Raw genomic sequence first — 15961 nt, forward strand, 5'->3', positions numbered from 1 at the left:
ATTAGATTTGTTAAATTTGGAAGAAATAAATTTTTATTTTCGTTTTTACCAAATTTTGATTGTCTGATGGCGTTCGGGTGAGGGAGCTTCTACTAAAAAATGGAAATAAAATTCTCTATTCTTTAGGATTGTGTAGGGTTTAGTCCCTACTAGAACTCTGGTAATTTTCAGATGATTAGATTTGTTAAATTTGGAAGAAATAAATTTTTATTTTCGTTTTTACCAAATTTTGATTGTCTGATGGCGTTCGGGTGAGGGAGCTTCTACTAAAAAATGGAAATAAAATTCTCTATTCTTCAGGATTGTGTAGGGTTCAGTCCCTACTTAAACTCTGGTAGTTTTCAGATGATTAGATTAAATAAATTTGGATGAAATAAATTTTTATTTTCGTTTTTACCAAATTTTGATTGTCTGATGGCGTTCGGGTGAGGGTGCTACTACTAAAAAATGAAAATAAAATTCTCTATTTTTCAGGATTGTGTAGAGTTCAGTCCCTACTAGAAATCTGGTAATTTTCAGATGATTAGATTAAATAAATTTGGTTGAAATAAATTTTTATTTTCGTTTTTACCAAATTTTGATTGTCTGATGGCGTACGGGTGAACGTGCTACTACTAAAAAATTGAAGTAAAATTCTCTATTCTTCAGGATTGTGTAGGGTTCAGTCCCTACTAGAATTCTGTTAACTTTCAGATGATTAGATTAAATAAATTTGGATAAAATAAATTTTTATTTTCGTTTTTACCAAATTTTGATTGTCTGATGGCGTTCGGGTGAGGGTGCTACTACTAAAAAATGTAAATAAAATTCTCAATTCTTTAGAATTGTGTAGGGTTTAGTCCCTACTAGAACTCTGGTAATTTTCAGATGATTAGATTTGTTAAATTTGGAAGAAATAAATTTTTATTTTCGTTTTTACCAAATTTTGATTGTCTGATGGCGTACGGGTGGACCTGCTACTACTAAAAAATTCAAATGAAATTCTCTATTCTTCAGGATTGTGTATAGTTTAGTCCCTACTAGAACTCTGGTAATTTTCAGATGATTAGATTTGGTAAATTTGGAAGAAATAAATTTTTATTTTCGTTTTTACCAAATTTTGATTGTCTGATGGCGTACGGGTGGACCTGCTACTACTAAAAAATTCAAATAAAATTCTCTATTCTTCAGGATTGTGTAGAGTTCAGTCCCTACTAGAACTCTGGTAATTTTCAGATGATTAGATTTGTTAAATGTGGAAGAAATAAATTTTTATTTTCGTTTTTACCAAATTTTGATTGTCTGATGGCGTACGGGTGAACCTGCTACTACTAAAAAATTAAAATAAAATTCTCTATTCTTCAGGATTGTGTAGGGTTCAGTCCCTACTTGAACTCTGGTAATTTTCAGATGATTAGATTATATAAATTTGGATGAAATAAATTTTTATTTTCATTTTTACCAAATTTTGATTGTCTGATGGCGTACGGGTCGACCTGCTACTACTAAAAAATTCAAATAAAATTCTCTATTCTTCAGGATTGTGTAGAGTTCAGTCCCTACTAGAACTCTGGTAATTTTCAGATGATTAGATTTGTTAAATGTGGAAGAAATAAATTTTTATTTTCGTTTTTACCAAATTTTGATTGTCTGATGGCGTACGGGTGAACCTGCTACTACTAAAAAATTAAAATAAAATTCTCTATTCTTCAGGATTGTGTAGGGTTCAGTCCCTACTTGAACTCTGGTAATTTTCAGATGATTAGATTATATAAATTTGGATGAAATAAATTTTTATTTTCATTTTTACCAAATTTTGATTGTCTGATGGCGTACGGGTGGACCTGCTACTACTAAAAAATTCAAATGAAATTCTCTATTCTTCAGGATTGTGTATAGTTTAGTCCCTACTAGAACTCTGGTAATTTTCAGATGATTAGATTTGGTAAATTTGGAAGAAATAAATTTTTATTTTCGTTTTTACCAAATTTTGATTGTCTGATGGCGTACGGGTGAACCTGCTACTACTAAAAAATTAAAATAAAATTCTCTATTCTTCAGGATTGTGTAGGGTTCAGTCCCTACTAGAACTCTGGTAATTTTCAGATGATTAGATTTCGTAAATTTGGAAGAAATAAATTTTTATTTTCGTTTTTACCAAATTTTGATTGTCTGATGGCGTACGGGTGGACCTGCTACTACTAAAAAATTCAAATAAAATTCTCTATTCTTCAGGATTGTGTAGAGTTCAGTCCCTACTAGAACTCTGGTAATTTTCAGATGATTAGATTTGGTAAATTTGGAAGAAATAAATTTTTATTTTCGTTTTTACCAAATTTTGATTGTCTGATGGCGTACGGGTGGACCTGCTACTACTAAAAAATTAAAATAAAATTCTCTATTCTTCAGGATTGTGTAGGGTTCAGTCCCTACTAGAACTCTGGTAATTTTCAGATGATTAGATTTGGTAAATTTGGAAGAAATAAATTTTTATTTTCGTTTTTACCAAATTTTGATTGTCTGATGGCGTACGGGTGGACCTGCTACTACTAAAAAATTCAAATAAAATTCTCTATTCTTCAGGATTGTGTAGAGTTCAGTCCCTACTAGAACTCTGGTAATTTTCAGATGATTAGATTTGGTAAATTTGGAAGAAATAAATTTTTATTTTCGTTTTTACCAAATTTTGATTGTCTGATGGCGTACGGGTGGACCTGCTACTACTAAAAAATTCAAATAAAATTCTCTATTCTTCAGGATTATGTAGAGTTCAATCCCTACTAGAACTCTGGTAATTTTCAGATGATTAGATTTGTTAAATTTAAAAGAAATAAATTTTTATTTTCGTTTTTACCAAATTTTGATTCTGATGGCGTACGGGTGGACCTGCTACTACTAAAAAATTCAAATAAAATTCTCTATTCTTAAGGATTGTGTAGAGTTCAGTCCCTACTAGAACTCTGGTAATTTTCAGATGATTAGATTAAATAAATTTGGATAAAATAAATTTTTATTTTCGTTTTTACCAATTTTGATTGTCTGATGGCGTTCGGGTGAGGGTGCTACTACTAAAAAATGGAAATAAAATTCTCTTTTCTTCAGGATTGTGTAGGGTTCAGTCCCTACTAGAACTCTGGTAATTTTCAGATGATCAGATTAAATTAATTTGGATGAAATAAATTTTTATTGTCGTTTTTACCAAATTTTGATTGTCTGATGGCGTACGGGTGAGGGTGCTACTACTAAAACATATTATTATATATAATTTTAAAAGTTAAATAATTATAATAGTTTATTAAATATAATTAATAAATCTTCTTTTTAATAAATAAAAATAAAAATTATTGTTTTAAAGTATTAAGAGAAAATTTCAAAAAATACAAAATTTCAATTTTTTTATGAAAATCTAAAATATTTATTAATTCTTTAAATATTGATAAAATATATACTTTATATACATGAATCGATTCGTTTTTATGTCAGGAATGCAATTTTGACAAGAATTAATGAAAATTTTAATATAGAAAAAAGTTATTTTAAAAAATCCAAAAATTGATTTTTTAAAAAATTAAAAAATTGTTGAAAAAAAAATTTTTTTTAGATATTTTTGAAAATCCTTCTGTCTGATTTTTAGTATTTATGGCCGTAATACACCTACAAAATTTTATCAAAATCCGTCAAGACGTGTAAGAGAATATTTGTCCACAAGAATCGGTGACATACACACACACACACATACATCCGGACATTTGTTCCTCTCGACGAATTATATATACTACACTTGAAAATTTGTAAAAATAATTGATTCTAAAAAATTCGGAAATCGACATCACTATAAGGCTTCCTTTATGAGGAAGCAAAATTTAAATATAGCTGATAATTTCCTGCACAATAAAAATTTCAAATCTAATTTTAAAAATCTACACTCAAAGGAACTCTATTGAAGTGGATCATACAAAATGGTTACGATTACGCCTAAGACTTTTTTAAAACCAATAACACCTTCTAGACTCTCTTAATCGTCAGAGGGAATTCTGTCTGAACAACTTGGCAAGCAAAAATGTCAACGACGAGAAACGACTGGCACAATACTGGCTCTGGCTGTCTTCTTGGCGGCTGTACCAATTAACTTTAAACAAATTTCAAAGTATGTAATTATTACGAGCATACACGAAAAAAATTCGTTTCGGATATAATTTGAATTACAGAATAATAAACTTTTTTTACAATTAGCCGAATACATTGTAGGGAGACAAAATAAATCTTAATTAATTTATGCGCTAATTAGGAAAAAATTGAATACATTTGTTATACCTTTAAATTCACATCACTGTCTATAATGATACTGTTAATTCATCAATACTACTCGTGGGATTGTAAATGACGTCACCAGGAGTCGTGACGATAATGCAAATTGCAACGATGTATTTCAGTGAGAGAGAAATCATTTCCGGTGTTTCATTTCCAACATTTGACCAAACTGCATCAATTGCTTGATAAATACAAATAACACAACGAGTTTACTGACGTTGATATTCTCTTTTGCCTCAATACACTCAAAAAGCGCAATTAACTACAACTATACTGTTATGTATAATGTTTGAATTTTAACGATGATTAATTGACTTTTTTATGTCATGATGAAAGTTTCAAATATTTTGCAAAAAATGTAAACATCCTTCTGTTATGTAGATTAATAAGTTGGAAAATTCATATTTAGAACACTGGACTCTTAAAAAAAAGATAATATGACAAAGTGGTGTCATATTATGTCTTGACCTTTAATTTCACCTTTGGAATACATCTCATTAAGGTGGTAGCATCGAAAAGGGAATATCGACGCTACGTGATGGGATTGCTAATAGGTTGCCGAAATGAGATACGATTTCTGGCAGGATTCCAAATGGCGCCTAAATGCAAGCAGCTGTCATTAGCATTGCAAAGTGAAATCATAAATAGCTGCGTCACATAAATAATACAACAGCGGCGGCGGCGGCGCAATGGTTAAAGGAAGTCGCGCTTCCGTGCATAGTACTGTCTAAAAATCAAGCAAATCCTTCTGGTCAGAGAGGAGCGCGTTTTCTGCTACTGGGCATTGCGCCAAGATAAATGTTTCAACTACAGTTAATATCATACTTACTGCTATATGATGACACTATCCAAAATCAAGAATTCCCAATAAAGTCCGTTTATCCTCTTATCGCTTCTCAACAATTCGATGATAATTTATTAGTTCAAGGGGAAGCTGTAACTTTGCTAAAAAGAGTTTTTTAAGAATTATTTAGCACTAAATTTTTTGAGAGCAACCGATATAATAAATGTGGAAATACATTTATTGAACTTTAATGAAAAAAATGTTAATTTCGATAATCGTTGCCTAAGTCAAAGGGAATTCTTCTTACGCTGCTCACACTCAAAAGACTCGACGCGCTTCCACTCCAAGTTCTTTCTTATTCCAGGATGATATGTGGATCTAACTTTTCCACGATGACCTGTAAAACTGCAAGTAATTTTGCACTCCCAACAATTCGTTAACTCTTGAACACTAGCCGTAGAACTTTTCCGACATCTTCACATAGGGCAGTGACCTCGAATTCGATGATTACATTCTTACTATTTTGATGTCTTTTAACAATGCCCTGCGTCTTCTCTTGAATCCTAATACGGGATTAAAAGTTAGGCATAGTTGACGATTTGAATAGCAATTCAATATTTGATTTTTATAAATGACTGTCGGAAACTACGGAAGAAATGAGGCTTCCTATAGGAACTCCAATCTTTAGTTTGTAAAAATTATCTTGAAACTTAAAAAATGCATTATCTAGACACAATCTCAGATCACTTATAAATTCTGTATTAGGAGTTTTTGTATGCTCTTTAAATTTTGACCAATTATCTTTAATTATATCACAGACTAAGTTGCACTATGACAAGAAATTACTCTACTGTAATTTAACATTTGAAATTCGAGTGTAGAGAAGATGTTTCATTGAATGTATCATTTATCATTTCATTTACTAACCCTTCTTCTTCTTTCTATTTTTTTCTGTTTTAATTTGAAAATATATTCTGATTTCAATTATCTGTCTCAGTATAAAAATTACGCTAAAAGTAATTCAATTTTCATTGTGAATAAAAAAAGATATAAATCAATAAACTGATTAAACTACAAAGCTAAGTGATGTTTTCAATTATATTTGCGAGAACTGTTACAATGAGGAAATTGCAGTTCAATGGAATTTTAAAACCGATACAAATGACAGGATGCCACTTCGCTCTCGGTATTTAATACATTTCAATGTTTACAAACAAACTATAAATCGTATTTTCATTTTGTTCTACAAATTCAAACCCCTTAACAGATAATTTCCGATAAATTGACCTACAAAAGTAGAAAATATATCGAGTTTTTAATCTTTTCCATTGAACAAATAATTTCTTAATTTCGTCGATTGGAAAAATCTTTTCCAATAATCAAAATAAGAACAAGAGTTTACATTTACGGAAAGAGGTATTTAATATAATTAGAAGTTGTTTGCTTGGCATTAATTCAATTTTTAGATGTTTTCCCTTATTTTTACATTTACATCAGTTGATTGTCCTTACATACACTTTGAGGTAGAGGGTAATAAATTATTGTGCAGAACGGCCCATGAGAATGTGTATGTTATGTATCCGCATGATGTGAAGTTGAGAAGAGCGATAGAGATAGAGGGAATGAATGAGTGGGTGCGAAAGAGGAAGAAGACAAGTCACCCAAATTGAAACTCGGATTACAACTAAGGCCATAAATTAAGAGACGGGTCTCTGTCCTAGTTAGGGAGAGAGAGACTTGCTTTACCAAATACTCGGGAAGCCAAGGACGACTTCCTCACTTCGCGTGCACGACTGGGGGTGTTAACTTTAAACTGGTGTAAACGCTGGATTATAAGAAGTGCTTACTTAGCCAAGACAAAAGCTCAAGAAGTTTGTAAAATCTTCCCTGCATGCCTAATTAGTGCCGCCAGAAAGTTGAGCAACGCTCATTTTACCTTTCAAAGGAATTCATTTTCTTCCTATGCTGCATTTTATGAACTCTCTTCATCCGGTTGGTATGATTTATTCCTTTCCGTCTTTAATTTCTCCGCTGACTTTGATTTATTATTTATTTTACTAAATTATTCCCTTTAGTTTGCAGATTTAAATAGTGAGAAATAAATACATTTTTTATCAATTTTCAAAAAAAAATTAAAACTCTTAAATGGATAATTGCGTACCTATTTTAGAAGAATTTTTCACCTGTCGCTGTCATAAATTTAGATTGTTGTGGACTATAATTACGGACTGAATGCGTAGAGATTCAGGATTACTCCGAAGTGTTTTCAGATTCAGGTTATCGTTCGGATTGATATCAAACTAACGCGGATCATTTTCGGACCAATCCGTACTAATCAGTCCGTATTTAATTCGGAATTAGTCCGGAATTTTTACCAGAAAAGAGATTCATTCTTTTCAAAAATTTTCAAAGCAAATATAAAGTGGAAAAAAACGGTAAATGAGAAAAAGAAATCGATTAATTGTGTGGAATATAGTCAATTCAAGTTAAAGTAATTATTGATGATTGTACACCAGGGCTCGAAGCAGTGAAAGTATTTAAAAATACGGACCTTACGGACCAAAAATTAAAAATTACGGACCATTTACGGACCAACTGACAAAAATAGAATCAAGCCGAATCAAATAAGAGAACATTTTACTTAAAACTAGAAACTCAATTTTTTATAACTATAAAACATGAAAAAATCGATAACTCCGAGTCTTCGACTCGAAGTCATCGATTTCTTCATGTTTTATAATAATTAATAATAATTATTAAAAAAAAATATTTATAACAATTAAAATTATTATCAATTCAATTATTATTTTTAAGAATTTTTAACTAAAATTCTTCTTTATATCGATTATTTTTAATAATTTTCGAAAAAATTCTATGACAATTTTCAAATTCATTTCTTTACAATATTCAATTTTACGAAATTTCAATTATTCGTAAATTCTTTAATTAAATAAAATATTAGAAAATAGAAACTAAAAATAATATTAAAAAAACTCAATTAAACTTTTTCAAAAAAATTAATTACAAAATTAAATTATTTTTTTGAAATTCACGCTCTATTGCATTTAACCACTTGGGCGGCAGTGCGTCAGAATTGGCGTCAGCGTGCAAGTGACAGAAGCGGCAAAAATGCGTAAAAGGCGTCAAAATTTGACTACTATTTTCTCATTCTGTAAGGAGATTTATAATATCACAACAAAGTATTTTTCTTTTTTAAAGTAAATGAGCAGATCTTTAAACAAAAAAATGCTTTTTTAAATATTTCGATTTCGTGAAGAAAAATTGGACTTTTTGTGGTAGAAATTGAAACGCCACTAATATCAAACTATTAAATATTGTTAGCTTTGATCCTTGAAAACTTATTTAAATATTTTAAAAAACATTTTTTTTGCTTACAGGTCTGTTCTTTCACTTTAAGAAAGAAAAATACTTTGTTGTGATATTATAAATCTCCTTACAGAATGAGAAAATAGTAGTCAAATTTTGACGCCTTTTTCGCATTTTTGCCGCTTCTGTCACTTGCACGCTGACGCCAATTCTGACGCCCTGCCGCTCAAGTGGTTAATATTCAATTATTATCTAAAATTTTAACTCAAATTCATTTTTATGAAATGAAAATCAATTTTTATGAGAAAATTCTACTAGAATTCAATTATTTAAATATAAATAAAATGCAAACAAATAATTTATTGAATAATTGAACGTTTTTTAAAATTTAATTCCCATAAAAAATCGTTATCAACAAATTTTCAAATAATTGAATTCTATCAACGAATTCGAATAAAATTTTTAAGAATAATAACATTATTTGAGGAACTCGATTAAAATTGTATTAAAAATAATTGAAATTCTGCATTGAATTTTATTATTGATGAAAATAATTGAATTCTTGCGAAAAATTTTATTAAAATTATCAAAAATAATTAAATTCTTATAAAAAATTAACAAGAATTTAATTATTTTTAAAAATTTTAATAAAATTCTTGGCATAAATTTAAAATAATAAAATCCTTAGCAGATATTTAATTTCTTTCAGAAATTTTAATAAAATTTTTCGCAAGAATTTAAATATTTTCGTAAAATAATAAAAATCTTTGCAGAGATTCAATTATTTTCAAAAGTCTTAATAAAATTCTTCGCAAGAATTCAATTATTTTGAAAAATATCAGAATTTTATCAGAAATTGAAACATTTTAAAAAGTTTTGACAAAACTTTTTTTGGTCGAAATTCAATTATTTTTAAGACAATTTTAAAAAAATATCTCGATAAAATTCAATTATTTTTAAAATTTTAAAGAAATTCTTCGAAAGAATTCAATTATTATAATCTAAGATTTTAACTGAAATCTATTTTTAAATCAATGTTTATGAGAAAATTCTAGCAGAATTCAATTATTTAAATGCAAAAATAAATAATTTATTGAATAATTGAATGTTTCTTGGAATTCAATTCCTATTAAAAATTTTATCAATAAATTTTTAAATAACTAAATTCTTTGGACGAATTTTAATAAAATTTTTAAGAATTTTTTCGAGGAATTCGATTAAAATTCTATTGAAAATAATTGAATTCCTAAAAAGAATTTTATTATTTACGAAAATAATTGAATCCCCGTAAAAATTTTATTATTTATGAAAATAGTTGAAAGATTGCGAAGAAATTTATAAAAAAAAAATTGTTATTAATGAAATTCTTGTGAAATTTTTATTATTTTTTGAAAATAATAATTAAAAGTTTTTGTAGAATTTTATTAATTTTTTTTTTTAAATAATTAAATTCTTTTGGTAAATTTTATGAAAATAGTAGATACTGAACAATATTTAATTTTTGCGATGAATATTATTACTTTTGAAAATAATTGAATAATTTAATAATTTTGTAATGGATTTTATTAAAATTTTTGAAAATAATTGAATTTTATTACTTTAGAAAATAATTGAATTCGTGTGATAAATATTGTTAATTATAAAAATAATTGAATTTTTTTAATGAATATTAATAAAATTTTTGAAAATAATTGAATTTTGTCGAAGAATTTTGCTATTTATTTATAAAGATAATTGAGATGTTGACAATGTTTTTTAGATTTTTTTGAAAATAATTGAATTTCGGAGAAGAATTTTAATATATTTCTAAAGATAATTGAAATTTTGACGAGAATTGTTAAAAATTTTTGAACATAATTGAATTTCTGCGAAGAATTTTATTACTTTCGAAAATAATTGAAATTTTGTAATGGATTTTATTAACATTTTTGAAAATAATTGAATTCGTGTGATAAATATTGTTAATTATGAAAATAATTGAAATTTTTTAATGAATTTTAATAAAATTTTTGAAATCAATTGAATTTTGGGGACAAATTTTAATATTTCTAAAAATAATTGAAATTTTGATGAGAATTTAAAAAATTTTTTGAACATAATTGAATTTTTGCGAAGAATTTTATTAATTTAAAAAATAATTGAATTTCTACAATCATTTGTAATTTTTCTAAAATTCTCAAATGTATATCGTACAATTTACGAACTTTTCATCCTTTTTGGAATGAAATCACGGATTTTACGGACCTTTTTTCAAAAAAACGGACTTTCACGGACTTGAAGCAAAGTTACGGACTTTTCCAGGATTTACGGACCTACTTCGAGTCCTGTTGTACACTTTCACACTAAACATTTGTACACGTATAAAAAACCAAACAGGGGTTTTATTTAGGGATTTTATATTCTAATTTATATTTTAGTCTATAACAGTAATTCTGTTATTAGAATCTAAAAGTAAAATAAGTTTGAATCCTAAGGGGGTTTTGGATTCCTACAGTTATTAAATAAATTCATATTCTAGAGGATTCTAATTACATTTTATACAAATACTCTATTTTAAATCTTTAGAAAATATGGAATACACTCTATACAATTGAATATAAGTTGTGTTGTGAGAGGGGTCTATTTCCTTTATAATTAAAGATTATTATAAATCTTGTCTTGTATTTAAAAATCTTGTCTTGTCTTGTCTTGTATTTAAAAATAAATATCTTGTCCGAAGGCAAGATAAGTTTTTGAGAAATCTTCTAATTCCCTCTTCCCATAGGACTTTATCGACATACATATATCTCATTTTGAACAATTTAGATTTAACTTTTTTAAATTTTATCATTTTGATAAAGTAAAATTAATTTTAATTGAAATAAAATTTAATGATTCAATAAGTGAAAGGTAATGAAGAGTACACTTTCGACAAATCTCCTACTCTAAGAAGATCGAAAGTCTCAGAGGGGAATCTCTCGTTCGGCAGCGAACCCAGAGAGGGAGACCGATGAAACGCTGACTATAACTACTTACTCCTATGAGATCTGTCGTACGTTTTCCATAGCAATTACTTCTCGTTCGGTTCAATTAAGCTATTTTGGTGGAGCCGTAATTTAACACAAGGATTTAGCAGTACGTCGAAATGCCCATTAGAGACTGGTAACTAACTTGGTTATACATTGGCAATCCCAGTTCCCGCGGCTCTTGATGTCGCTGGGGCAATGGTCGTTCTATGGAGAACCCACTTAGGTTCGATCGCGTCGTTTACTTCAATGTAAACGAGAAACGATTATATGTTCTATTCACACATTAAACGGCTTTTTAACTTTTTGTTACATTCCAGACGTAAATGACAAATTTTTTCTGGCCATTAATGTAATGAACATAAATGTTCGGAAATAATTTTCAATTCATTATTAGTTTGTTTATTTGTTACGAACTATTTTGTTAGAAATTTAATAAAAAAAACCACCTTTAATCCTAACCACCTAAGGAAATCTTCACATAAGTTATTAATAATGCTTCGCCTTTTTAGGTAAAGTAATAAACTAAAATCTTGCAACTAGAAATTACTCATTCTGTGGTTTTCATTTTATTCTGCTACGGATTTATTTCTTTAAACGAGTGCCAGTTCAATCACAATTATAGTAAATCTTCTTTAAAGCCACCCACATTTTCTTCACTCAGCATTACTTGAATCCTACCTATTTCTACTGCAATAAAGATTAACATCTGGAATATATAAACTCACACCTGCTATACTATAAACAGAATAGAGTTGTTAAAAAAAAAGTATTTTCAATCGGGTAAACTGTTTTAAATATTTAAATAATTTAAAAACTTATTACGAAAATTAGGAAACATTTACACTGCAAAAATTGTTATAGGTCATTAAAAGAAGAATTTGTTTAAAAAACATCAAGATTTTACAAACCAATAAAGAAATGTCATTAGAGGTGACTACGTAGCGCATGTACCAAAAATAAAGTAACTAAAGTTAACTGTTTCGTTAGAAAAAAAAGAGAGATACATTTGTCTTTCTTTTTTTTTTGTACAAATAATGGAATATAGGAGTGGACTGAAGAAGGGCATAAAGCGTTTTACGACACTTTACTTGCTGTGAGAATTCAGTCACGTAAAAGCGGTCCCAAGATAAATCCGTAAAACAGTGAAGTCACCGTCTGTTAAGCCAGCCAACCTCTCACATTCTAAACGCGTGCGAGGAACCTCTTGGGAAAAGATGACAGTGTATTTGTACGCAACAAGGAACGAGTATTATTCCATCTTTGTGACCACAAGCGATTTAAAAACTTTACAATTACTCTGACCACCGTTGTTATTGTTCTGTCCAGGAAGAATATTAGTCCTTTTGATTTTAACCATAAAAAAAAGGAGAAAATTCAGGTTGTACGTGTTTGTTTCTCCATTTGTCTAGGTCAAGAAAATGGCTAAATGTAACTTCACTTACATTTGCTATAGGTATAAAAATTTGTTACAAACATTAAATGGATGATAAATTGAAGTTTTCTAATAAGTTTGTCATTTAATGTGACAAATAAGCCTAAATATCATGTAACGATGTCAATTTTATTAACGACCAGTTTTTACATCATATGTACTTAGTTACTCACCGGGATAATTTAGGATGAATATAGGCCTGGATCGATAAATATTAAATAGACATAGGTTTGTAAATAAAAGACAGTAATTATCGCATTTGTAATATAAATTATTTATTGTAATTTAAATGTATTGTAATAAAAGTCTATTTGATTATGACGATGTTAAAAGAGGAAAAAAAATCACACATTCTAATCTACAAGCTGAGTCATTAGAAGCAATTTTAACATCACAATTCTTATTTAAATTATGCAAAACATAAATCTGCCTGTATAGAAATATAGAATTTTTTTTAACTAAAGCTGAGAAATGCATTACAAGAAGCAGCAGAAGCTTGCAAAAGGATTTTTCCTAACTTTAAGCGACACGAAAAATTATAATGTACATCCATTCAAATCCGTTAATAAAAAGCGGTTGCAAAAAACTGTACACAAATAATCTTTTGGTAGTGTGGAATATTTAAAATTTTAAATGTGTATTTTACTTTAGTAAAGTCTATGAGTGCAGAGAGATTTTCAAATAACAAGTAGATCAACGTAGGTAATCACAAAAAAATATTTCAAATATTTAAAAAAAAAACAGAAAACTTTACAGAAGCTATGAATAATAAAAAAAAATTATGCAAATATTTTTTTGATTTACGTAAGAAAAATAAATTATTAATTATTAATTATTAACTATATTTATTTGAATGTTCTTTCATTCATTCACTTTTTCTGTCCCTCACACTCTGAAGTTGTCTTTCATTTATACTTTTGTTTTTGTTATCTTTTAGATAGATTGTATATTATATTATTACTAGAAAATTTTACGTGCTGAACGTGATATTCAATTAATTATTCTTATGCAAATTACAAATATTTTTAATTTTCAAATATAAATTTTTTAAATAATTTCATAATGAAAATTTAAAAAATTCACTTATTAGTTATTATTTCACTTATTACTTTAGTAAAATTCTTCATACGAATTAAATTATTTTTAATTAAATTTAAATAAAATTACATGAAAGAATTTAATTATTTTCAAACAGTTTCCATAAAATGCAATTTCAACAGGAATTTAAAATTCTCTAAAAATAATTAAATTATTCTCAAAATATTCTTAAAAAATTCTAAATAAAAATTAAATTACTTTCAATGCAATTTTTAAATATATTCGTCAAAATAATTGAAAGAATTAAATTATTTTCAAAAAATAATAATATTCTTGTGATGAATTCAATTATTTTGAATATTATACATAATTTTAATAAAATTCTTTAAAGAAATTCCATTATTTTCGAAACAACTTTAATTGAATTTCTCGAAAAAATTTCATTATTTTTAAATATTTCTATAAAATTCTTCATAACAACTTAATTATTTCTTAAAACTTTTAAAAATTCTCGCGAAACATTTTAATTATTTTTATAAATAGTAAAATCCTTCTAAAAAATTCAATTATTTTTTTCAATAGTAAAATTTTTACAAAAATCGAATGATTTTCAAGAAAATTTTAATTAAATTCCTCGGATGAATTCAAATATTTTAAAATATTTTCATAAATTTCAATTATGTCCAAAAATTTTAATAAATTCTTCGAAACAATTTTTATAAATAGTAAAATTCTCCGCAAGAATTCAATTATCTTCAATTCACTTTTAATAAAATTCTTCTTCATAAAATTCAAATGCTTTCAAAATTTTCAATTAAAATTATTAAAGAAACTTCATTAATTTAAAAAAAAAATTCAAAGAAATTCTTCAAAAGAATTTAATTAGGATTTTTAAAAATTTTAATACAATTCTTTGCGAGAATTCAGTTATTTTCCTAAATAATAAAATTATTTGAAGGAATTCTATTATCAACAAATTTTTTAATAAAATTCTTTGCAACAATTCGATGATTTTCAATATATTCAATATATTAATTTTAAAATTGAAAATATTTGAAAAGAAAAATTATATAAAAGTTAATAGGTAATAATTATTATTTTTGCATTATTTTTGTTTATGAATCACAATTTTTTTAACAAAATCATTATTTTGTTTTAGAAAGAGAAGAAAAATATTTGCAAAATTCGTATTTTTTTAATCTTATTTTTGGAACAGGATTTTCCACAGGAATTAACACATTAAAAAATTTTTAATTCAAATATTTTTTAAATTAAACAACTTATAAAAGTAGATATTGTTAGAAAACAAGAAGATATCGATTGCTCCGAGTCGAAGACTCGGAGTGATCGATTTCTTCATGTTTTCTAATAATTAAAGATGGCCGAGAGATAAAATCATTATTTTATATTATAAGAATATATTGTTACTGTAACTTCATCAAAATTATTTTCATCATTTTAATTCAATTATTATTTTCTAGAATTTTAAATTATTTTTATGAAAATAATAAATTGACTTATAAAATTGACTTGAAAAAATTTATTATTTATAAAAATAATAATTGAATTCCTGTCAAATTTTTATTATTTATGAAAATAATTAAATGTTTGCAATACAATTTTATAAAAATTTTTTTAAATAATTGACTTTTTTTGGGAAATATTATTAAAATAGTAGATATTGAAAATCATTGAAATTAGAAAAATTCATTTTATTTTTTTTGGCAATAATTGATATTATGACAAAAATTTTCTTGACATTTAGGAAAATAATTGAATTTGGAGAAGAATTTTGTTATTTATAAAGATAATTGGGATTTTTACAAAATTTTTTTTTTCAAATTTTGTACATTGTTGAATTTTATAAGAAGAATTTTATTTTATTTTTTTTTAAATAGTTAAATTTTTGCAATTATTTGTAATTTCTCCAAAATTGAATTTTTTTAGTGTTTTCAACAAAAATTTAAATTAGAAAGTTTTCAAATTCTATTATTTTTAAAATTGCTAATTTTATTTTAAAAAAGGTAGTAAGATGTTAGCCGCGCGCTTTAGCGCGCAAATTGTTGCTAGTTATAATTTTAA

At 26.7% G+C, this 15961-nt stretch overlaps 1 protein-coding gene across 4 annotated transcripts in view; it reads left to right on the forward strand.

Annotated features, from left to right (window-relative positions):
- The window catches only part of LOC122509144 (glutamate receptor ionotropic, kainate 2-like), a 154788-nt gene that overhangs the window by 105799 nt on the left and 33028 nt on the right, over positions 1-15961 (forward strand). The window lies entirely within an intron of this gene.

Source organism: Leptopilina heterotoma, unplaced genomic scaffold (assembly GCF_015476425.1).
Source record: "Leptopilina heterotoma isolate Lh14 unplaced genomic scaffold, ASM1547642v1 Lhet_6, whole genome shotgun sequence".
Lineage (NCBI taxonomy): Eukaryota > Metazoa > Arthropoda > Insecta > Hymenoptera > Figitidae > Leptopilina > Leptopilina heterotoma.